Source organism: Taeniopygia guttata, chromosome 3, assembly GCF_048771995.1.
Source record: "Taeniopygia guttata chromosome 3, bTaeGut7.mat, whole genome shotgun sequence".
NCBI classification, from domain to species: Eukaryota; Metazoa; Chordata; class Aves; order Passeriformes; family Estrildidae; genus Taeniopygia; species Taeniopygia guttata.
Genome location: NC_133027.1, coordinates 28,657,231 through 28,683,002, shown reverse-complemented (window position 1 = coordinate 28,683,002; position 25,772 = coordinate 28,657,231). Strand labels below are relative to the sequence as shown.

The following is a 25,772-nucleotide window of genomic DNA, read 5'->3' as shown; positions in this document are numbered from 1 at the left end:
ACTGCTCCTGTCCATTCAAAACTCAGGAAGCATAGGAGTATAGACATGGAAAATGCTGAGATCTGAATGCAGCAACATGTGAGAGCAGCACAGCCTTGAGATTTCCCAGACCTGCATGACATCTTACAATTATTATTGCTTATGAGAAAAAACAGATACAGAAAAACAGATAGTACTTTATTTGATTTTATGAAAGGAAGAGTATGAAAATAGATGCCATTATGATCATAAATCACATTATGTAGCAGATACACATAAAGAAGTTATACACACCATGTAATGAAAACCATTTGTTAAAGCATGAAATGCTTATATTTTACAGAGAAACTGCAACACATATGTTAAAATGCATGTTATAATGCATCTTTTTATAACATAACAGATCCACCATGTGGACAATTTCCAAGTAAAATATTATCTTGGAATATATATGATGTTATATTAATAATTAAGAGAAATATATAACTTTCTATATTTTTCATATAAAACCTGGCAATACCAGAAGTTAGAAAATTCATTAAATTTCATTGCTTAGCCTTAGCCTTCTTGCATCTATCACAACCTCAGTCATGGGTCACCAGTTCATGTTTCTTATGGCTATGAGAGCTGTTTGATCATGACTTGTTAACAATTACACACTGTTACTTCTGGTTCATCTCATGTACAACATGCGCTACGGCTCAGCTGAAAGTTAGTTTGCATTTTGGAGGAAAACAGTTAAATAGTTTGTTACAGTGAGCTCATGGGCATTCTGTTTCCCCTTCCCCAGGACCCTGTGACTCTGATCAAGATAACCCTGGACCCTCCTTCCTGCCCCAACGGGGTTGGTGGAGAGCCAAGGAAGTCCACCCTGTCCAAAGTCTGTACAGACCCCTGAAATTTCCTGTTTGCTCTCTTTTGCCCCGCTCTCCACAAGGACATCACAGAATAAAGAGAGCTGAATCAACTTATCTCGGGGCAAGAGCCTCTTCTGGAAATCTTTGCCATCTCCTGTTATTCCTCCCCTCACAGCCTCTGATCTCTGAGCTAGCCTGATTATTCAGGAGGCTGTGTGAGGGGGGGAACCACAATAGTTATTGAAATATATTAATTGGTAAGGAAGATGCATAAACTGGAATAGTGTAAGTAACAGCTCTTTTATTTAACTTCTATAGGGAAAAAAGAAATTAGAATTTTTAGATTGTCTATATTTAATACATGCAAATGTGACTTTGAAACAGAGGGTTTACATATGTTATTTCCTCAATTGGGTCTCCATATTGTCTGGGAAAGTGTTATTTGGCCTGAAGCAAAGCCACGACAGAGATTATGTTAACAAAGATAGGGATAGTCATGACCAAGAGCTCAATCTCATGCCTCTGTTTATTAACTTGTATTGATGTAGCAATAGAATTTATGGCCAAAATCCTCATTATGATAATTCACTCTGTCATTTTGCCTAATTCTGGCCTTTAGGCAACAAGCAATTAATTTTTTATTCATTATTTTTGCTACCAATCTATTACATATTTCTTACAAAAGCATTGAGACCTGTAAAAAATTATCAAGTGAGTCTTAATTCAGTTTTTTTCCCATATTGACAGAACCATAAAGCCTCAACTGTTGAGTTCTTTATTCACAGAATCATAGAGTAATAGAATTATGGAATCATAGATAGGCTTGGGTTATAAGGAACTTTAAAGACCTAGTTGCAGGACCTTGCACTTGGTCATGTTAAACCACATGAGATTCACATGGGCCACTTCTTGAGCTTGTACAAGTCCCTCTGGATGACATCCGATTCTTCAGGTGTATCAATCACACCACTCAGTTCATCATCATCTACAAATTTGCTGAGTGCCCTTGATCCCTTTGTTCATGCCATTAATGAAGTTATTAAATTACAAGGGTCTCAATACAAACCCCTGAGGGAAACCACTTATCACTGATCTTTGTAGGGGTTCTGAGCTGTTGACCATTACCCTCTGGATGTGACCATTCAATCATTTTCTTATCCATGTAATGCTCCAGCCACTGAATTCGTCTCTCCAATTCACAAACAAGGATTTGCCCTTGGTTAAGTTGTGATGGTTGTCTTGAATCTCCTCCTTGTTCTCCATGTGCGTCATCACAGATTCTAGTAGGATCTGTTCCATGATCTTTCTATACACAGGGGTGAGGCTGACAGGTCCATAGTTCCAAGGGTCTTCCTTTCTACAGTTTTCAGAGATGAGTGCAATGTTTCCCTTTTTCCAGTAACTGGGTCTTCACCTGGTCACCATAACTTTTCACATATCATGAAAAGTGGCTTGGTAAATGCATCTGCCAGTTCCCTCAGGACTCTGGGATGTGTCTCATCAGGTCCCATAGAGTTATGTACATTCAAGTTCTTCAGGTGGTGATGAACCTGATCATCATTCACAAGAGAAACCCTTTGCTCCCTCAATCTCCATCCACTCAAGAGGTGAGGTAAGAGAGTTGGCCACTGAAGACTGAGGCGCCAGAATGTTATTATCTCAGCCTTCTCCTCATCCATGGTTACCAGTTTTCCAGCATTGTATCAGCAGGGGTATACCTTCTTTGACCTTTCTTTTCTGGTTAGCATACCTGCAGAAGCTTGTTATTTACATCTCTTGCCAGGTTTAGTTCCAGCTTCTCACCTCCTCCTTACACAACTGAATTTCACCTCTATACTCATCCCATGTTACTTGTTATTGTTTCTATTGCCTGTGCATTTACTCCTGGGGATTTCTAGCTCTTTCACTATATGCAAGACTTCCTTAAAAATTTGTCAGCTCTATTCCACTCCCTTCTCCCTGTCAGTCTCCCCAGGAAACCTATTGATGATCTCCTAGAAGAGGTGGAAATTTGCTTTCCTAAAGTTGAGAGGCCTAACTTTACACCTTACCTGATCCATACTCTTCAGGACTGCAAACCCAACTAATGTATGATCACTGAAGCCCAGGCTGCCTCCAATCTCACTGTTCCCTCTTAGCTGTCTTCTATTGATGACCATCAGATTCACTATCACTCCCCTCTGAGTCTATTATCTGGCTCAAGAGTTATTGTTTTGGTTCTTAAAATGTGTCTAATTTCAAGTTCATTTTTGTCTAAATTAATTTTGGAAACTTTGCTTTATATTTTTCTTGCTATTGCTCATATGTTCTGCATTGAGAAGTCTTCTCACAGATGCATCCTCTTCTATGTGTTTTTAGATAGGTTATGATTCTTTTGTCTTCTCTCTCAAATGCCCATGCAAACTGTGAGTGAAATCCAGACATTTGTACCCAGATGTCTGTAATGTAGGTTTCTATGTGTAGATTTGATAAGTATCTAAGCTTTCATCACAGTCTGTAGAGGTCTAATCAACACAATCACTCCTGGTGAAGTCTTCATGTAGGTGTGTCTGTTTTAGAATGTGCTAAAAGTCTCTCTGTATGCATCAATTATATTGATCAAATCCCCAGAGCAGTTGTGCAATTAAAAGTATTTAATGCTATTTTAGGTACCCTAAGACATCTGAGGAATGGCAGGAATGGCAGATGTTACATAGGACATGCAGGAGAGACACAACCACCTAGAGTAATACCTACAGGGCAATATACATAGATAATTCAGTAATTCCTAAAATACATACTGAATATAAAGTAAACTTAATAATTTAGCTTGCTTGCAGAAATCTATATTACAGACACCTCAGTTGTACATGCTTGTATCCAATGCAACCCAGCTTGCAAGAGCTAAATCTAAACTTTTGTGAAACTGTATTTTAGTTCTTGTATCACTTTTGCAAATTGCCCTCAAACTCAATCAGTTCTTAAGATGAATGTCTGACTGTGAAATTCTACCAGAGATCTTATCAATGCTGAGCACACATGTAACATCTTATTTTTTTTCTTGCTTAGCAATTCATACTTCTATGGAGGATCCCTTTATTCTTTTATTGTTGATACTGCCTTGTATTGATCTTCCATGATGATCTTCTGTCCATTTGACTATATAGAATTTAAAAGCATTTGCAGAAGGTCAACTTGATATTTTTTCCCTGAAGTGTTGTGACACTCTTCAGATACCAAAAGCGAGAATCTCCAAAACACTCAGAATTAAAGCTAGTGTAGTGCTTCCAAGAGCTTTACCAACTGGAATAATCTGCATAAGGAATTCACAGAATCACACAATCACTAGGTTGTAAGAGACCTTCTAGATCATGGAGTCCAACTCATGCCCTAAAACCTCAACTAAACCATAGCACCAAGTGCCACATCCAATCTTTTTATAAACACATCCAGGGATAGTGACTCCACCACCTCCCTGGGTGGACAATTCCAGTACTTTATCACTCTTTCCATAAAAATTCTTTCCTAATATCCAATGTATATCTACCTTAGCGCAGGTTGAGACTGTGTCCTCTCATTCTGTCAGTTGCTGCCTGGAGAAAGAGACCAACCCCATATGATTACAACCACCTTTCAGGGAGTTGTAGAAAGTGACAAGGTCACCTCTGAGTTTCCTTTTCTCCAGGCTAAACAGCCCCAGCTCCCTCAGTTGTTCCTCACAGGGCTTGTATTCCAAGCCCCTCACCAGCCTTGTTGACCTCCTCTGGATGTGCTCAAGCGTCTCAAGGTCCTTCCCAAACTGAGGGGCCCAGAACTGGACACAACACTCAAGGTGTGGCCTCACCAGTGCCAAGTGCTGGCCACACTATTCCTGATATAGGCCAGGCTGCTGTTGGCCTTCTTGGCCACCAGGGCACACTGCTGGTTCATTTTCAGTCAGCTGTTGAGCAGTATCCCCAGGTCCCTTTCTGCCTGGGCACTGTCCAGCCACACTATCCCCAGCCTGTAACGATGCAGGGGGTTATTGTGGCCAAAATGCAGGACTCAGCACTTGGACGTATTAAACTTCATCTTATTGGACTTGACTCATCCAACCAACCATTCCAGGTCTCTCTACAGAGCCTTCCTACTCTCCAAAAGATTGACCCATACTCGCAGCCTAATGTCAATAAAAAACTAATGAAAGACTCAATACCCTCATCCATATCATCAATAAAAATATTGAACTGTACTGGTCCCAGTACAGACCCCTGAAGGACACCACTGGTGACTGCTTGCCAGCTGGATGCAGTACCGTTCACCACTACTCTCTGGGCTTGGCCATCCAGCCAGTTCTTAACCCAACAAAGAGTACTCCTATCTAAGCTGTGGGCTTTTCCAGGAGTGTGCTGCAGGAGACAATGTCAAAGGCCTTGCTGAAGTCCACATAGACAACATTCACAGCATTTCCAGCATCCACCAGGCGAGTCACTTGGTCATAAAAGGAGACCAGGTTGGTCAAACATGACCTACCCCTCCTAAACCCATGCTGGCTGGGTCTGATACCCTGGCCATCCTCTAAGTGATGACACTCAATATAAACTGTTCCACTACCTTACTGGGTACTGAGGTCAGGCTGACTGGTTTATAATTACTAGGATCCTCCTTCCCACCCTTTTTGTGAATGGGTGTCACATTGGCCAGCCTCCAGTCATCTGGAACCTCATCTGTGAGCCAGGACAGTTGGTAAATGATGGAGAGCAGCTTTGAAAGCTCATCTTCCAGGTCTCTCACCACGCTGGGGTGGATCCCATCTGGGCCTATAGATTTATGAACATCCAAGTGGCTCAGCAGTTCTCTGACTGCCTCCCCTTGGATAACAGGGGGACCATTCTGCTCCTTGACACCATCTACCAAACCAGGAGGACAGCTGTCCTGAGGACAAGCCATCTTCCCACTAAAGACTGAGCAAAGAAGGCATTAAGCACTTCTGCCTTCTCCTCATCTGCAGTTAACTAAGTTCCCTCCCCCATCCAGTAGAGAATAAAGGTTGGTCTTACACTTCCTTTTGCTGTTAATATATTAGTAAAAACATTTTTTATTGTCCTTTACAAAAGTTGCCAAATTAAGTTCAAACTGAGCTTTGGCCTATTTTTGGCCCTATTTTTTTCCTACATGCTGTAGCAATCCCTTAAAATACTTCCTGAGAGAGACCTGACCCTCCTTCCAAAGATGATACATCCTCTTTTTATTCCTAAGTTCTTTCGAAACCTTGTTGCCCATCCAGGATGGATGCACATAGCATTTGACAAGCTCTTTCTTTTAGAAACTTTCTTCAAAACATGTTTACCACTAGAGATTTTTGCACCAAAAATAAACCTACAAGAAGACTAAGTGAACATCACAGGCTCAGAGGAAGTAGAGACAGAGGTTTTGTTGGCTAGGGTTAAACAGGTGCATATATCCTAAAGGTAGATAAATTCCTCCAGAAAATATTTCTACCACACAAGAACATGCTAACAGATTTTCTTTTTTGAGCTCAAGGGTAAATCCCACTATTTCAGTAGACTTCAATAGAGGAACAAGTTATTTATATGGGGAAAAAAGACAGTCAATAAAATACATCTGTAAAGCATCTCGTAAGAAAGGAGGATAATTTAAAAATCAATGTATTATCCAGCTTGCAATGAATAGAAATGTTCTTTTGTCATTGGTGCCTTTGTAGAAATCTTGCCATAAATATAAATGTTATAAATGTAACATGCAAAAACCCCTTTCTGCTAATTAGTCTTTGCCTTTTGTTGCAGCTATTATGTGCTAAGTACAGCAGTCTAGAAAGACCATAAGACTATCAGCTACCTGGATGACTGGAGATGTATATCCTTACTAGAACATGAAACAAAAATTTCAGCTAGCATTACTGATCTTTAATCTGGGTTGAGCAAAATCTGATGGCTTCAGTTTTGCTGTTTGTGGGTTAAAAATACCATAACAGGCAAAAAAGAAAGGTAACTAATATATATGCATAACTAATATGTAGCCTACAACTGCAGAGCAAATGCAGGCCTCTCAAACAACACAGATTAGAAGTATATCAGTAAGGATGTGATGCTTCTGGTCATTTGCCAGACTTCGAGATGTAGAATTTTCTCTCTCTGAATGTACCAAAATATTTTTCAATAAAGTTTCAAAGAAAAGACTGTATTCCAGCATAATTATATTTTAGGGGAAAAAAAATGATAGAGTACTTAAATTGCTGGTTCATTACATTTTAGCCTTTAACTGCAGAAGTTGTAGATCACCACTTTTCAGACAGTGTCAGTGAGGTTTTATGTATCACGTAATCCTATTTAAATTCTGCAGTGAGAAGCTAATTGAGACTTACGTGATGTGTCATCCCTGTGTAGGCCATCTGCACAGGCTGAATTGCATTTGGATTCAGCCTGTGAGAAACTACAGAGTACCCAATTGCCGCTTGTTGGGAAAATAAGTTACAAATTTATCTCCATCTACAATAATGTGGTAAAATGAATTACAGGCAGTTTTAAAATAGTCCAGGCTTCTGTACTTCTATACTGGTTGATCAGCTTTAGCTCAAAACTTGTTTTCATTCTCTCCAAAGAAGCTGTCATTTGGCTGTTTTGTTTTTTTTTTTTTTATTTCATGGCACTGTAAGTAACCCAACAACTGATCCAGCGTCCTTATCCTCTGCATTTTGTATAGACAGAAACATAAAGAAATGTTCCTTGAGGTTTTCAATATATTACATAATAAACCCTCATCCTCTCAACCCTCCCCTGAGAGAGGGGAATGATTTATATCTGGAGTGAGAATTGAACTACCCACTCAAATAGGCCCCTGATGGGCAGCCTTGATGGGCCTAGAAGCCTTTGATGTAGTGAGAATTCAGTTGTGGCGCAGTTAGAAATTATGTTAAGGTAACTACACAGGGATGAGCTATCTGAGTGTGAATTAGAGTAGAGCTGCAGTGTGAAAGTCTGACCACCTTAAGGCAAAGGTAAACAATGTTAGCTTGCCAATCCGAGTGCATTTGTAAACTGTAGACTATGTGGAAGTGTATATAAACTGCCATCTTCTCACTAATAAATGGGAGAACGTTGCATTAATCATATTGGTTGGATGTGCGTTCTGTCCTGTCCAGCTTTCCTGTTATCTGAGGTCCCTGGCTTTACTCCCCAACTCTCAAATATATTTTTCTAAAGCTACCATAGTCAAAATAAGAGTGAAATGGCCAAGAGGCAAAGAAGGAGAGGGGAAATCAACTTAGAAAAGTCATGTACATGGAGCTCAGAAAGGTTTCTGGTTTAGGAACAGGTTTGCTTTGACTGTTGCTTTTGAAGGTCATTTTAATGTATTCCCTTCACCTCACAGCAAAAGTGCAAGAGGATCAAGTAAGGTCTGATTTCTGAGAAGCTGTATAAGAATAAAAAACTCTAAATTATTCTCTATATTGGCTGGAGATATTTTTTGTCACACTAAACTAAATACCTGTGTGATAAAAAGGGAATGAAGGATGGAGAAGACAAGCCATCCTTCTAAGGCAAATACAGAGTTTTATGGAATTATAGAATAGGCTGAGTTGGAAGGGGCCTTGAAGATTTTCTAGTTTAAACCCCACTGCCATGGGCAGGAACACCTCACACTAGGCCATATTGCTCAGTGCCCCATCCAACCTGGCCATGGAGTTTTTCCAGTTTCATCTTCATCTTTGTTTGTTAATTAACCTTTAAAAAAGGATTATTGAATTATCCAAGTGGTTTTCACATTCCTTCTTTACCGATAATAGTGCTTCTTGAAAAGAAAAAACAAACAAAAAAAAACAAAACCAAAACAAAAACCCATCAAAAACCAATCAAAAACAAAAAACAAAAAACAAAACAAAAACCAAAAGAACCACCCCCAAACAAAAAAAAACAACTCTAAAACCCAAAGACCAAAGAAACCAAACAAAAAAAGAGAGAAACATACAAGAAAAACAACATGGCAGCTTTTAAGTTGCCCAAAACACTCTTTTTTTTTTTTTAAATTTGGCTGTAGATATTGCACCTTTCTTACCTCTGTAGAAAGGTGATTTCCTTTGACTTACATGGGCAGTCAATCAGATAATTTTAAATAGCAGCTCTAGAAACACTTCTGGCAACAAAAGGCATACACAAATAGGGTTCAAATGTGTTTTTGATAGTGGGAAGGAATTGTAAACTGTGTGAAGGAAAGCTACAATAAATTTCTGCACTAAAATAGAGCAAATTTCTCACTGAAAAATGAAGCTTCACTCTCTTAAATCCAGTTGATCATAGGCTAACAACTAGACTGGATACAGCAGAGAACCTCATCCATGGATGAGAATGACAGTCTGAGGCACTGAGTATAGAATTCTCCCAAGGTTTGAGAGCAATAATATCACATAAAAGTTTAGGAATTGTAGACAAAAATACTTATTTCTTGGCTTTTATTTTTCTTGTTCCTGAAATGAAAGGGTTTTTTTCTTTTTTTATGAAATATTTAATCAAGAATTAATATACCATCCCCCCACTTCTGATGAAACATTTTCAAGATGTCCAATTCTTTTTCCTGTAAAAAATTGTTCCTCTGGTAAAATTAATGGAAGAGCTTCTTGAGGTTTTGAGGTTTGAAGTTTATCAGAATTTATGGAGGGATACACCTGTGAGTTGTTCCTCATTATTCCAGATACGCCACAGAAAAAATGCAAACGACATTTGCTGCCAGCAAATAGACTCCACTCAGATGATGCTTCGGGAAAAAAAAAAAAAAGGGGAGAAATAAAGCTTCATTGCAAACTAGACATTTATATTCAGTCCTTTCATAGAGATCAAAGTCAGACATGAAGGTAATGAACAATTTGCTCCAGAAAATGTGCGAAAAATCATGGCATGACCAAGTATGCTTATTTAGATTTTTCTGTCATAGCCATTTCTGCTTCATTAAAATCATCTCATTAAAATCACAAAAACTGTCTAAGTTTTGTTTAGCAACATATTCATGTTCCCTACTGAATATTAATAACCACAACAAATATAATACTTCAGGGTTTGGTTTTTTTTTTCCTACTAGACTTTCTAAATTCAGCTGAAATCTGAACTCCTTTTTTCAGGATCTCTGTATGCATATCTATGAACATGCAGGCAGAGGAGACAAGATGTGTCTTCCACTAGCTAGAGGATACCTCAGAAAAAACCTGCCAGTCTCATGACAGCTGTATGGATGTCTAAAATCATTATATAGTACTAGTTCACTTAAATTTAAAATTAAAAGTTCATCAACCAGACATTTGTATGCTGTGATTTTACAGTGATATATTCTAGAGAGTGAAATAAAAGATTTAGCTTATATTCTTTTCTTGTTGCACAGGTACATTTACTATTAAAATTAATGGGACCAATGTCTATATATAAAGACTCATAATTTACAAGGTGTGATATGAAAGCAGAAGAATTATGAACTGTTGGAAGAAGGATCAAAGTCATGTTAAATGAGATATGAGCCTCATATACTTCCTACTGCATTTAAAAATATTGAGAATAGTCAGAGAAGAATTGAAGCAGCAACTTAACTATCTTATGAATCTGAACTTTAAAAATTACGGACCATGGTTTTTATAAGTGCTTTTTTAATAACAAAAATTAAAGTATAGATAGGAATAACATATCAAGAAAAAATTCAAACAACATAGTCTGTATAATTTGTTGTATGATAAAGCACATATAAAATTTCTTAGTTTTTTGGTTTTTTTTTAGTGTTTTACTAGCAAATTGGAAGTTGATGAAATAAAGAAAAAAAGAATCTGATGTTGCTGTCTATAATGACATAGTATCTCTTTACAAATAAATATCCTTGCGACCAAATACTCTGTCGTCTGGCTTAAAATCTAAATTAAAAACCACAACTATTTATATCAGTGCATGAGCTGTCTATTTGCTTTTCTGAGCTTTGATATGCCTGAATTTTTTGACACTTTATTATAGTTCAGCATTCTTTGCAGGTAGCCTAATACCATTGGCCAGAATAACTGTTCCAAGAGGTAAAACTGAAAAAAGAGAAAATGAGGCAGAAATATACCTGTCCTTCCAAAACAGTGGGGTACTCTTTAAGACTGAATCAACAATGGTAGTCACTCAAGTCTTCTCACAGTTGGAATGGTGTCCAAAGGTTTGATTTGAAAAGAGAGAATAATTTCCTAGGCATCAGGGTCACCCTTTTTAAGTGCTATATGTATATAAAGAGGTCTATTACCTTTTTAACCACACATTTTCAAGTTTGTTATTCAACCATATATTACATGAAATTGGATTGCTAAAATAGTAGTACTCAATGAATGTTAATAATCATATTTTACAATTTATTGTATTTTACGTCTTTCATCCAGTAAATAGAGCATTTGCATTTTTTCTTTTATTTTTTAAAAAAATAGGGTTTTTTAATTTTCTTAACAGGCAAAATATAACTCTAACTGGAGCAAGTTCTATTACATAGCTGTATTTTACACTGTAAAACTAGAGGAAGTGCAAAACAATAATGAAGCCTCTTAGAAAATTATATTTTCTCTTCTGTTTTGAAATTACTGGGGCTGAACAGGTAATTATCTGAATTCATCACAAGTGAAACTGAGGTTTGATGAAAGATGGTGACAAATGAATGTATATTTAAATTCAGCCTGCATTCATTCTCTTGTGAACCACTTTCCCAATGTCACTGGTAAGGTACAAAATCTTATCTGGTTACCAGCTCCCAGGTCTGGAAGACTTTCAGTCTTTCCTCTGTGCTAAAACTATAGAATAAAAGTATAAAATAAGCTGGTTTTATTAATTACTTGGCACATATAACCACTTGTTCTTTCTCAAAAAGGCAGAGGAGCAGTTCCTAAAATTCCTACATGATGAAGGCATTCTCTTAAATTAAAAGAGATTTGAAGACAGCATTTTCAAGTCTCTTAAACATGTTTTTAAAGTAAATATTTGAACAAAATATCCGCTCTGTACAGATAGTCTAGCTACAGCACATTCTACAGTGCTACATGATTACAATGAAAAAGTACAAGAGGAAGCAGTATTTTTTCAGTTGGTGTCATGCCATAATATAAAATTGTTAAATTATCACTAACCAACAGAACAATTATGATATGTAATCCAAGTTGTCAAAAAGATGTTTTTGTCTGAGAGTAGTTCAAATTTCAGTAAAAATTCTGGAAGCTGAAATCAGCTTGGAGACATTGGTTTATTATTTTGGAACTGAACTCCTGGCTCATCAGAGAGGATCTTGTACATAGGATTAGTAGGAAAACTCCCATTTGGTAAATTATGCTCATGTGTAATAAGGCCACAAGCAGGTGGCTAGTGTTTCTCATATAGGTAGTTTTGACTAATAGCAGGGGGGACAGAAGAAGTATAGAGAACAAAAACATAAGTCTTCAGGGTTAAATTGACCATACAAACACTTTTAGGTGTGCCTTTTATGCTCAGTGCTACACCTTAAAAATATTCTGAATCTATGTCAGGATAAAAGCTAGATATGAAGAAGTCATAGTGTAGTTCAAAAAATCCCCTGTTCTGGTGATCGAGACCGCCTAAGATTCAGTATCCTGCATTTCAAACCTGTCTCTTAACATGCCAAGGAATCTAGGCCTAGGTTCTTTTTATTTTCATTATTCTTCCTTTCTGTGATTTTATTAGGAAAATATGCACTGGTATCCCACAGGGGAAGGTAAACTATTTTGAGCTGTTGTAGATGGTATAAGAGAAGAGACTAAACATACTTCCTTTCATTATAAAAAGTTTTAAATTCTTTTATTGAAACAGACCAAAGAAAAGGTAGAAATATCTGCCACCATTTAGATAAGAACATATTTGTTAAAAGCATCTGTAACTGAAAAAATCCCCCAGCCTGATAAACTTACTACAGGAATACAGTGTTCCTTTATTTTTCCAGCATTAAGCAAGGAGTTTTGGAAAGACACATTAGAATATATTTTCATACCTTGATATAAAATTCTTGATCCCTTATTAGCAAAGACTTAACTGCTTATTATTCAGAAGAAATAAGCCAAAATGAATAAACCTATCCATGATGTGGACAAATTGTTCAGATATTTTACTAAAAAAAATTAAGATTATACTATATATATAAATAACAATTTAAAATGTTATTAATTCATAGCAGTAATACTCCACTTACCAGAAAGCCACAAGATGATATCAGAGAGATCATCTACTACTCTTTGAGTAAGTAACACCAAAGGTTTCTTCTATATTCACAAACTAAGCAATTGCACATCCTGTCCTCGGTTCCTGAGGTAGCACATCCACATATGGCCATATTTGTAAAATTAAAATATCTGGGCCTATTAAATCAGAATGCATACTCTATATTGGAAAATGTAAACGCAACTATTATGTAAGGAACTAAATACGGAGAAAACCTGCTTTAGGGAAAACTCTATAAACCCCACCTTATTGAGATGAGATTTCTGACTCAATTTCTCTGGCTCTCAATAGTGTAGCCAAGTAAAGGCATAACCAATAGCAACAATAAACCCAGTTCCGTGTCAATTTGAATGTCTGGATAAAAACAATTCTCACTTCTTTCATGATTGCGCTGGTCCTACAAACTGTGATTGCCAGAAAATGCCCTATGCTTCCATTTCTCTAATTTGTCAAAGTCTCTCTTCAGGAAATGGAAACAGAAGTAAAATTTAAATGATATAGTGTTTTTTGTTAAAAAAATCCAACCCAAACTAACTTCAATCAGTGATGAAAAATCATGCCCAGCAGCAAAATATTTAATATTTTCTTATAGGCTTTACATAAAAAGGTACAACTCTATTTACTGTAAGATAACTCAAGTGATAGTTGTCAGATCTTCAGCTTCTTACTAAATAGAGTATAAAAATGCTAATCACTATGTCACATATATAAAATACTATAGCACTATGATGTATATCTATTACACAATATCTGAGTTATAGGCGTGACAATACAGAATATGACAACATGAACCAAGGTTCCTTGAAGTGCTTATTTTTTTTATTATACTTCATATATAAGTATGTATACTGAAGGACAGAGATGAGATGAGATGAGGTGAGGTGAAGTAATATCTGTATAGATAAAGAGCTGTCTGCTCTAAGTTACTACAAATGATAAATCTATAGATAGTTCACTGATGTCTGTTCCTACTCTGCTTCCAATAATGTTTTCTTGAAATGTTGCCAGATTTAAGTTTTGCTAAGAGAGTGTTCTGAATTGCTTTCTATTGTTTATTATTTAACATTTTTATGTAGCTTCAAATTTATGCATGTAGCAGTGGAGTGCGATAATATATAGTCTATATTATATATTTATAATATGCCTGAAAGAGACCAGCTTTTACAAAGAAACAGAAATAAATGGTGCATAATAAAGCGAGAATAGAATTACCTATAGATAGTCCAGTTGTGGGTTTTTTTTGAAAAGTAAGGGAGCTTAAAGAGAGAGTATGGAAGAAGTAATGTCTGTTGCAAACCACAGGACTGACAATATGGACTGCAATATGGATGAGCAGGGAGAATTTTTCTTCATATGACATCTACATTGATAGAGTTCTTATTGATGTGTGGTTAAAGCTGAGGCCCAGAACAAAATATATTGGGTTTTTTGTTGGTTTTTTTTTGGTTTTTTCTGGTTCCTTTTTTTTTTCTTTTTTTTTTTTTTTTAATTTATCAGAGTATACACTACAGGTTAATTTCTTCAAAGTGTGACTTAACCAGGACAGGAGCTAATTGTAGTATATTAGCCAATGTTTTGTAAACTATGCTGGACTGGATGCTCTGTCTTGTTCAAAAATGCATCATTTCAGTGGGAAGTTGAAATGATGTTTTTTAATTGTTTACAGTTCGGTGTGGTCATCAATGGTAGACCTGAAATACACTGGTCATTCAGAGATCCTTGTGAGAGCCATGGTTTCCCTTGATGTATAAACAACCTGCCAGTCTCATTGGCACTAGAATGACCCAAGCCCCAAACAATTTCACACATGTATGGGAAAAAAAAAGCACAATTTGCACATTATAGTTTATTAGAACCCAGTGCAGGTGACATTCAACGGTAGGACTATGTGTGACTGACACTTGGGATATATGTATATAGCACTTTTGTTGCAATAAAGAGGTAGACTTCAGAAAAATGGTTATGCCTGTGAGAATATTTAGATGTTACATATCTCTCCATTTTACCCACAAAGCACAATACTCAACAAAAATAATTTAATGTTCCCTTAATATATCCATTCATTTGACATAGGTACTATGCCTGTAGATCTATAAAGATTTTTTTTTGCAATTCTATGTATTAATATATTTAACAGTTTTCAGACCAAATGTAAGTAGTATGTATGCACAGGCACATACTAGTAGTATCAATTTTATTGTCTACAGTGTCTCTAAAGTAGAAATTACAGAAATAATAGAGCACTGGCTGGAAAACTACAGTCTACTATACTGCATTTGATATATTTGACTGTGGTCATGGAGCTGAAACACATAAACCAAAATCAAGTTAAATTACTAGATCAGAAAATTTGTCTTATTCACAAACTACTGATCATCTGCTGCTACATATTCAAAACTTGAAGTATCTGAATTATCTTACTTATCCTGGGAGTTTTATTATACCTCTATTACTTTCATTTTTCATATTAATCTATAGCTGGTATAACTGTGCTGTAGTAGTTCTGAATTCCCCAAAGTTTCTAAATGAAAGATGATTTAATTAATCAAAAATTTTTGAATTACAGTAATTTATAACATGTTACACATAAGAATTACTGGTGAAGTAATTTCCTAAGATGACAACATACAGCCTGGAATGCTAACTGTCTTGGTAAATTGAGCCAAACATAAGGATCACAAAACTATAGAATGGTTTGGATTGGGAGGGACCTTAGAAATCCTCTAGTTCCAACCCTTCGGCCATGGACAAGGATGCTTTCCACTAGACCAGATTGCTCAGAGACCCAGACAACATGGCCTTGAACACTTCCAGGGATGGGGCATTACAACTTTTCTGAGCAACCTGCTCCAGTGTCTCACCACCCTCACAGTAAAGAATTTATTCCCAATATCTAACCTAAATCTACTGTCTCTCAGTTTTAAGCCATTCCCCCTTGTCATTTCAACATATACTTTGGTAAATATTCTCTCTCCATCTTATAGGCTTTTTTAAGGTACTGGAAGGTACCTTAAAATTAATTAGGTCACCCCAAATCCTTCTCTGTTTGAGGTTGAACAATCCCAACTGTCTCAGCCTTCCCTCGTTGGAGAGATGCTCCATCCCTCTAAAAAGCTTGGTGGTTCTCGTTTGGACTTGCTTCAGATAATTTGATAGAATTCTGATTTTCCAAGATATGATTAAATCACATTTAAAGATGTTTATAATGTGATTTTACATATTTTTCTTTTACATATTTTTACAAAGTACAATACTTTCAAAAGAGAACAAATCTGTCATATAGTATAGATGAGTGCCTATTTTAACCAAGTCCATTTATCCTTTTCAATATGAATTCAGGGATACTTTGAGATTTTTAATATGTCTCACAATGGTCTTTCATCTAAAATAAAAAACAGTTGTTTCTTCAAAGCCGGTCAATTTACACTCCAGCCATGATATCTAGCCATAATATCTACAGTAAGAGCCAAAATATTTTAGTGTGTCTTATTTTCGTGCCCTTTCCAACATATTTTTTTAATGTCATATTTTTCACTGTCCCACTACAATTATGTATGACATTTTTAGGGTGGAAGAAAGAATGCAATTATTAACGTAGATTTAGAAAAGCATTATAGCATTCATTGCTGGCAAAATTCTAAAGACTAAGAATTTCACCTAACAGTAACTTCAGGATCCTTCAGCCATTGAAGTTCAAGACTGAAAACATAGATGCGTTTATATTTTCTTTAGAAGTTCCATAAACAACAACAACAACAAACAACAATTAAACAACAGCAAACATCTATCACATAAAAAGAGTAAGACTTCATTCAAAGGTCTCTGATGCAGTGCATTTTTGAATAAGAAACAAACTCAGAGAGATAAAGAAAATAGAAACGGTATTTATAAGCAGCTCTGCCCATTCTTGTGCATATCATCATTAAGAGTTCCTCCTTACTAAGATTAATTTCAACTGCTCAGTGACTTTTTGAGTTCTAGTGACATGATTTTCCCTTGGCCTGTTTGTGGCCTAGGAGGTCTTTGTGCTTCTCAATCTTCTCAGCAGTTTTTCAGCCTCTGCTTAAAATTCATCCCTCCACTCTCTCACTCTAACTCTTTCATGTTCTTTTTTTGCAAAGCGCTGTAGTCTCTGGGACAATGTCCAAGTATGGTTGGTTTCAAGAGTGAGTTCCCTTGGCCTTCACAGAGATCATAAAGCCATTCTAACACTTATGACACATGCATTCTGAAAATCAGAAGGATAAAACAAAAGATACCAAGACACCATAGGTCACAAAGATTAAAAGTGCAAACTAATATAAAATTATTTCAACATCTCTGTGATTTTTGTTTTGAGCATGATGGACTAAAAGAGATTTCAAAAACCAGATGTGCATTTTTTAGGGAAATTACTCTAAAAATATTTCTTTTACATTTCAACATAGCCTTAAATGCTGCCATGACAAATTTTTTTTCATTTACTTTGCTTGGTAACTTCCATCAATGATTTCCCCTAGTACAAAAATATTTAGAATAATTTTCTTTAATGTTTTCCTGAACCCTTCTCTTGAATCCTCTTCAAAGCCCTTCTTCCAAAGCTTAAGATTTAAAAAGGTGAATGCACATGCAGTACTTTATGTTCGTGTACCATATATTCCTTTAAATAATATATCCTGTATTGGGAATGCTTTTCGTAGGAGGTCTTCAAAGCTATTTCACAATGTATACTGTGTGGGATATTTTATTGGTTTTGACAAATATTACATATGTCCAAAAAGAAACTGGGGAAATGTTTCGGTCTAAACCAAAAAACTCAGATAGAAATTGGTGAGCAACTTGGACTAGAATATAGGGGAAATTCCCAAAAAGTTAGAAAGTAGTTAATTGGTGAAATGTTAACACATTTTATTTCAATTTTTTTAAAAAGAAATTCTTCTCCATTCAAAACACTCTTTATTTAAAAATAACCCAAAATATTTATATTGAATGTCTAATTCAAAAGGCATTAATGCATTTAATCCAAGATTACCTATATTGACTCCAAATTAATATTATTCTTTGTTTTGTTTTTTTTTTGACCATAACTACTCTTTATCTTGAACTTTCTAAATGTTGCTCAAAAACCAATAGAAAGAAAACATCAGCGATGAAGTTTTAATTTGATTATGGGTAAACAATTAATACTTTTTTTCCCCAGTATTATTTTGGATCCAAAGAGAAAATATTATTGGGAAATTCATTATAAGGAAATTCATAGGGTTCTCCTTGCTCTGGCCAGTTTGTTTGGTGAGAGACTTTTTTGCTTATTTGTTTGTTTTTCAGTTTATTTTAGTTTAGTTTTGTTGGGTTTTTTTGGGGATAGTGGTAGAGAAAATGCTTGGCCCTACTATTGACATAATCAGAAATTCCCTTTGATGCTAATGGAGAGGTCTGTCGATGGGGTTATCTTCATGTTTAAAATACCTAAGGCTCCAAGAGATACTGTCTAAAATCCAAGTAGGACTGAATCAATCTTTAACCTTCAAAGCCATATTGATCAAATGGTCTTGTGTGATGTTTGGTTCAGACCTTTGAAATGGCAGTCCTTTCTGCTCTATTTGGAGAGTAAAGTTGCAGTGGCCTTATGTTTGAAGGAAAGGAGTTGCTTTTGTCTGTACCATCAAAAGGCTTTCCAATATCATTTAGTGGGAAATATGTTTGTAAAATTCCTTGGAACAGAAGACCCTAAATTGACTATAAAATATTATTTCTGTGTATTTATATAAGCCCCCCAATGAACAAATATACTGGAGCTCAGATGAACTACCAAAAAAAGAGACACATTTGATAGAAGAATCATGGGTTTTGTTTTCAGAGAGTATTTTTATTATATTTGTTAATCTACAAACAATCAACTAACCACAGAGTAAATGAAGTTCAGAAAGATTTGTGAAGCAGAAAGAGACTTTATAGAAGGAAATGTTGACCAGACAAATACATGAATTTTGACCGGTGATACTTTACAGTTCATACTGCCTGTGTTCAGAAATACTGTTTCTGAATTGTAATAGTATTTTAAAATTTTATCACAAAATAAAAATATTTACAAAGTTAAATGACTGAATATGAAATAAATCCATGAAATTTAATAGTTGCAGGCCCCTGTGAATTTGGAATTTGTTGGAAATCTTTCCTCTTTGGATCCTTTTTTAACAGTAATTAATGAACTTAAAACACATGAACTTATGAACTTAAAATGGCTTCATTTTTATAAGTTGTAAGTTTTAAAGAAAAATTATTTTAGGAATTATATATATATATATATGAGTTAAATATTTATCAGACTAAAATACAGTAATTTTATAAACTTTACATATTTACATATTGAATAAGGGTTTAGGAAGGTTAGTTACCTGCATAGAATATGTTTCAAATTTTTTTTTTAACATTAATATAAATTCTTTGTATCTGCTATCAAATTAATATATTTGAGGTAATGAAAGGATTCCTCTGATAAAGCAAATTGAAAACATTTGGAATCCATTCCTATTTCTTATCAGCAGCATGCTGTCTAGTCCCTCAAGCAGACAATCTCTAGTACAATACCATCTGATGCTGTCATTAAATCCTCAGCGTCGGGTTTCCGTAGCAACAGCAGAGCTCTCTCTGCTTCACTGTCTGCATGTGAAACCCAATCTGGAACAAAACCAGTAAATCTTATGCTGTTTTTCTACATTTATTTGACAGCTTAAATCAGAGACCTTCTGTAGCTGGAAATAAGTGGTAAGTAGCAGTTAAACTTTGTGATTATTAAATTGTGGGGCTGTATTGTAGTTGTTGATGTACACGCGCACCAGATGGTGGCCTGCTGTATTCATCATCAGATTAGAAAGATAAAGTCTGGGCTATATGTAGGCCCACACACCAGCTTAAGAGTTTACTTTGTAATGCATAATAGCTTTTAGTACTTATTTAAAATAGCAAATCTTGAAAAGCTTTACTTTGATTTGGTTATAGATATGACAGGACGAACATATTCCCAAGGTGTTTAAAGTTAGTTTTGATGTTACTGTTTTCACACTGTTATCCCTCTCCAGGCCAACAATAACAAACCATATACAGGTTATATCGAGTGTGCTTGGTTTAGGAGTGAGTGTTCACAGAACAGACAACTGTCTTTGACTCAAAATGTGCAATGGTAGTTAAAAACTGTGACTAGAAATGATGTATGGCTTTCTTACAGAAAAAATACAAAATGTTTCTGAAGGGAATTTAAAAAGTGAATGTTTATACTTATTAGCATACTCTAAATAAAAGCTTTTCTATGTTTACTAAAACCAAACAAAGTGTTTTTAAATTTTTTTTTCCATTTCTAAGGCAGAGAAATTTTCTGAAAGCCATTAGAAGCCCAAACAACTAGCATGGAGAGTTCCCATATCAGAGGAGTTTTGGGTTTCATTTTACTAATTATATAATCTTTCCCATTATATTTTTATAGTCTTTTTGCAATGTATGATTTCAAAATATGCATGATTGTTTTAATGACTTTCACTTAGATATAGTATCCATTTTATGAAAGCAATATCTGTTCAAGATGTAGTTGATACGTTTTTAAAAACATTGTCATAAATAAGCATGAAATACTGTAAATTTTGGTGAACAAAATTTGATCATGGTAAGTATTAAAGCTATGGCTTAGGTTGAATCAAACAGCTGCTATTGTGCATTTATTACTCAAGTTAAACCAAGACATTGTGCCTTTATACTTCCGAAGATTTGAAGAAAAAAAGCAACACAGGTATAGTACGCATTTTTATTTATACACATATGAGAATATGTTTGGCTATATTTTATTTAGAAGGGACATATCTGAGATGAAGAGATACTGTAGCAAGAATCAAGAACTTTCACAGAATTAATATTTTTACCTTTTTTGAGGCATCTCCAGACATGAATTCTTTATATATTTGCTTTGTACTAAAATAATACCATTATACATTAGACTAATCTTTATATAAGTGAATGTCATTTAAATTATAACTATAATTTCATGTCTAATTTTTAAGTATTTTGCTAAATAATTCTGCTGACTAATAAGAAGTCTTTGAGAAGTTTCACTAACATACAGCATTCATCTAGTTCAGGGATAAACCTCTTGTCTGAAGAAGTCAGAACAATCATGGTAATTTTCCAAGGGCCTTTTCCAATTAATATCAGTGGGAGCTGGCTTTTGCTAAAGAGTAGCATGATATGAGAGAGAGGATAATCACATGAAAAGCATGTAAATATTTACTAATCATTTTGCTTAAAGAAACATAGTTGGGTATTTGAGCATAGATGGAAACATAATTTATTCTTTTTATTATTATTATATTGCTTGATCTGGATCTTATTCTTCCCTGTTTCATTGATCTTAATCTTGATTATTTAGTTTTGGGGTTTTTTTTAGATTATAGACAACTAAAAAAGAATTATGAGCAAATTTTATGAAATTATGAATGCATTTGTCAAATTTGGGATAATTTCCTTCCTATGTGCACTTATGTTGCAGAAAATGTGTGGCTATTTGCACACAGGTCCATCCACTGTTATACACATTCTTAAATAATATCAGTGAGCTTTTGCAAGAATAAGTAAGAAATAGGCAAACTGTAATATTTACCCTTTTGAAAAAGACATCCTCTTTGTGAAAATACTGTGTAATGAATGTTAAAAATTACATAGTATGATAGTCAACAAACATAAGCCCAGATATTTTGTGTTCCCAAAATAGTCTGGCAGAGCTGATTTTCATTCCAGTGTTGTGCGTTGTCTTGATTTGTGGTTTCTGATTTTTTTTTTCATAAATATTTGGTGGATAAAGAGAATATCTAGAAGAAAATAGGATTTATTATAGAGGGAGCATGCCGACCAGACACTGACTTTGATACATTCCGTAATATGAGGATTTCATGTCCATACTGTTGCATTTTGTTTTTATCTCCCCATCCTGTCAGCCTTGGTTCTCTTTTCCTGTTCTAGTCAAATTAATCACATTTGAACCCCAAATTTAAGAGGCTTGTTTAGCTGTAGAGAGTTGATAGAGAAAGAAAAATAATGCCATTGGTTTCACAAACCAAAGCCACTTCTCAGGAAAACAAATTTATGATGAAATAAAATATAAAATAACAGCATTCCCATACCGAGTTGCAAGCTTTTAGTCATTTTGTAAAATAGCACATTTTTATGTAGTTAACAAATCAAATGGACAGATGATCAATGTCAAATCTACTGGAAAACTGCCTGTGCAAATGGAATGCCAGATTAGATAATAATCTGTCACTCAAAGTGCTGATGACCATGTGTATATTGCAAAGCATGTCTCAGACAAGAATTGTAGTAAAAGTCACCTTCATCCTAAAATGAATGTAGCATAAATTTTTAGTAAATCATGAAAGATATTTAAGGTTAATAAAGATTTCTAAGATACAAAATGAAGAAGCTGTTATTAGCTTTAAATATATCTTGAACATCGACTTTCTGTATTGGTCCAATCATTGCAATAATTAGAAATGATAATAACTATTTATTAAATCAAATGAGCCAAAGATTTTTATTTTATTTTTTGAACAATAATAATTGATGAAGGTTGTATAATACCTCGGCATACTTTACATTGCCAAGACATTGCTCTGCTTGTAGGACCCTTCTGATCCCCTAAATTTCTACTAAATTTTTACTAAATTTTTACTAAATTTTTACTAAATTTTTACTAAATTTTTACTAAAATTTTACTAAATCCCCTAAATTTCCTGCTTTTGTATGACTCCCAGGAGTGTGTTCTTTTGGAAACCTTCCTTTGGAAGATGCTAGCTGCCGTTATTTTATGTATTAATACAACAGAACTTGAATAAGGTAATTACACGATGCAGCCTGAAAGCAGTTGTTGTGGAAAGTTGCTCACACAAGTAAGTGGCTGCAAGGTAGGTAATATATGACATCTTTTTTAATTCATTAAATACCAGTTGTTTCACAGGCTGAGTGGATGCTTTTTGCATGTCTAACAGCATACAGATAGATCATTGCCAGTGCATACTATCACTCCAAGGAAAAGGAATCAAGTGGGTTCTGTAAAAAAAAAAAAAAAGAAATTATGTGTGAAAAGAGAGTTATGCGTCTTGGCCTTCATCAGAAGAGGGAATTTATGGGGCCTAGAAGATTTTAAAGTGAAAAATGAAAGAAGTTAATAAATAGATAGATAGATAATAGGTTCTTCAAAGATAGGCAGTAATTTTGAAACTGTGGAGCCATTTCTCTTCTATAGTTAAGAATTTAACACAGCCAGAGTCTTCTGCTTCCTGCAAAGTCTAAGCTGCTTCTTGAATTTTCTTCAGGATGGTCTTAGCGTTTAATTTATACAGTTATGCTTTTCTCTTCTTTCTCCCTGTATGGAGCATATTATGAAATTTTTTGTTAGCTTCAACAAGATACCCAGAAAACATCAAATCCTGTTATTTAAAGAATTTTACAAGGATGCAGAAAATTTTGAAAACACCTGAGCTACTTAGGTTAAAAGGCTACATTTCTTCCTTCATGAAATAGCATCTACCTTGCAAATTTTGAAGTAGAAATTATATATGAAGTCTTAAAATGGACAAAATTATGGGATTCTCTTGGAGGAAAAATTTGGTTGCCATTCACATAATTAAAGCAAACTAAATAAAAGGTCAGTGATTTACTTCCTTTTAGTTTATACAAAAAGATTTCTCTACTTTTTGACCTGTCCAAGCACATTGGACAAATGCTTGTCCAGTCCTATTAAACTATGTATTTTACCAGGAAACTTAAAATTTTAATTAATACAATGTTTGTGAAATGCTTAAATCTAAAAGTAATTTTATTTTTGCAGATTGTTAATGAAATTAATTTTGATACTTAGATGTCTATGATTTGCAAAATTCTATTGCCAAATAATACTGTGTAAACTTGACATCAATGCTTGTACTACCAATTTATCATAGATTTAATTTTTATATTTTCACAGTATTATCTTTTAAAGTGCTTGTGATTGTTTTATAATATGTCTAAATAAATGTGATCTTCATATAAATGTCATAGAAAAAGTGGGATACTTTAAAGTAAAAAAAAAATTCTTATTCAAAATAAATCTATTCAATGTGGAATTTAAAAAGAAGTAGATACCACCCTAATTAGCAGTAAAATAAAGAAAATAAGTTGGAAGGATAAGTATTTTCACTGGTGAGAGCAATGATATAATTTCATTTATGCTGACCATTGGGAGGGGAGTTGATGAGAATGGCAAAAATATTGAACAGAACTGTATGTGACAGACAGAATTCATGAATGCAACTTTTCAAATAAAAGACTGTAAGGTTGCCCTAAAATATTTTTAACAGAAATATTTCACATTTTTGAAATATTTTTCAAATAATATAGAATATTATTGTTATTGCATTAAATAGAAATTGGTATATTTTTATGAATATAAAGGTAGAATATGGAAAATGGGAAAAAAGAAATGGAAGCAATGGAGTTTCCAGTATCTGATGCCCACCACAGGACTGGATTTTTTTTTCTACAAACCATGACTTTAGCAACTCTACACACTGAAATGCAAAAGAAAGCAACATAACAGGAGATCAGATAAGATTATATGCTTCCCTGGACAAACATGTTTACACAAAGAGCAAGAATTGTTTCTGTGGGGGAAAAAGGAAAGAATTAATTATATCTTCTTAATATCTTTAGAATTTTTAGATATTTGGCATTTTTTAATATGAAAATGTTACTTTAGCCCACTATGTAAGGTAATTTTCAGTGTAAACATAACAATTCAAAGTTAAAAGAGGAAAATCTGTTTCATACGTTACAATTACTGCTCAGCCACAAAAAGGAATATTCATAGGAGAAGTGTTACCAATAGAGCTTGTCAGATAAAAATAGAAATTAAATGGAGTTCTGAATGTCTCAACTCAAATTCTGTCTGGTCCTACTCACAGCTCTTTAAAGTGAAACATAAATGGTCAAGAAGAATATTTGTTTCTCGGATGAAACAAAACAGTTATTCAAAAGAAATTTGGAATAGTGCTGGAAATTGTGTGCAAATGTCAGACATTCTGCCTTTTTTGTCTCTGGTAGCACTGTCCAGCAAGCTTCAGTACAACACAGCAAGTGTTGAAATGGTTCTTGACAACAAAACAATTCATGTGGAAGACTTGGTATTCACATTATGCAATTCAGGATTTTTTATTTTGGATTAGCTCTAGTTTCTACCTGGGGACTTGAATGCCTGTTAGCACTGGGATTTATTAGTTACACACTGGGAGTGCATGTTCTGGTTTAATTTCATTGGGAAGGAATCCTATTCATGTGCTACATGATGCGATCTGAAGCCCTGTAAGGAGGAACAATCAGGATATTCACTTAAAAACCACATTCCTCATCCAACAGTAAAGACTATGTAGCACAGCACCTCCTTTAGCTATAGCTCTAGCCCTGCACTTTCCCATTGCTTTATACACTACGGTGTTTGAAATCATGTTCAGAAAACCAAATTGAAGAGCTGAGCAGTCTTTCTACTGTGTACTGCACCCTTCTGTTTGATCTTTATTCTTTTTGTAGCATTTCATTTGCAGAGCTGCAGAGAGATATTCTGGAGCCTATTAGTTGTTACCATGCTGCCTCTTTACCAAGAACTTGTGGCTAGTTAACATCTATGGACATCAGAAATCACATACTTGCCCTCTCCCCCTGTATTTGCTGCAGCTTTGTCTATGGG

At 34.8% G+C, this 25,772-nt stretch overlaps 1 protein-coding gene across 1 annotated transcript in view; it reads left to right on the top strand.

Moving 5' to 3' along the window:
• The first annotated feature begins 19,419 nt into the window (after positions 1-19,419).
• Positions 19,420-25,772, top strand: part of EYS (eyes shut homolog) — a 765,693-nt gene continuing 759,340 nt past the window's right edge. The window contains exon 1 of the mRNA XM_072926499.1: positions 19,420-19,777. The gene's annotated coding sequence lies outside the window, so the exon portion shown is untranslated. The remainder of the gene's footprint in view (positions 19,778-25,772) is intronic.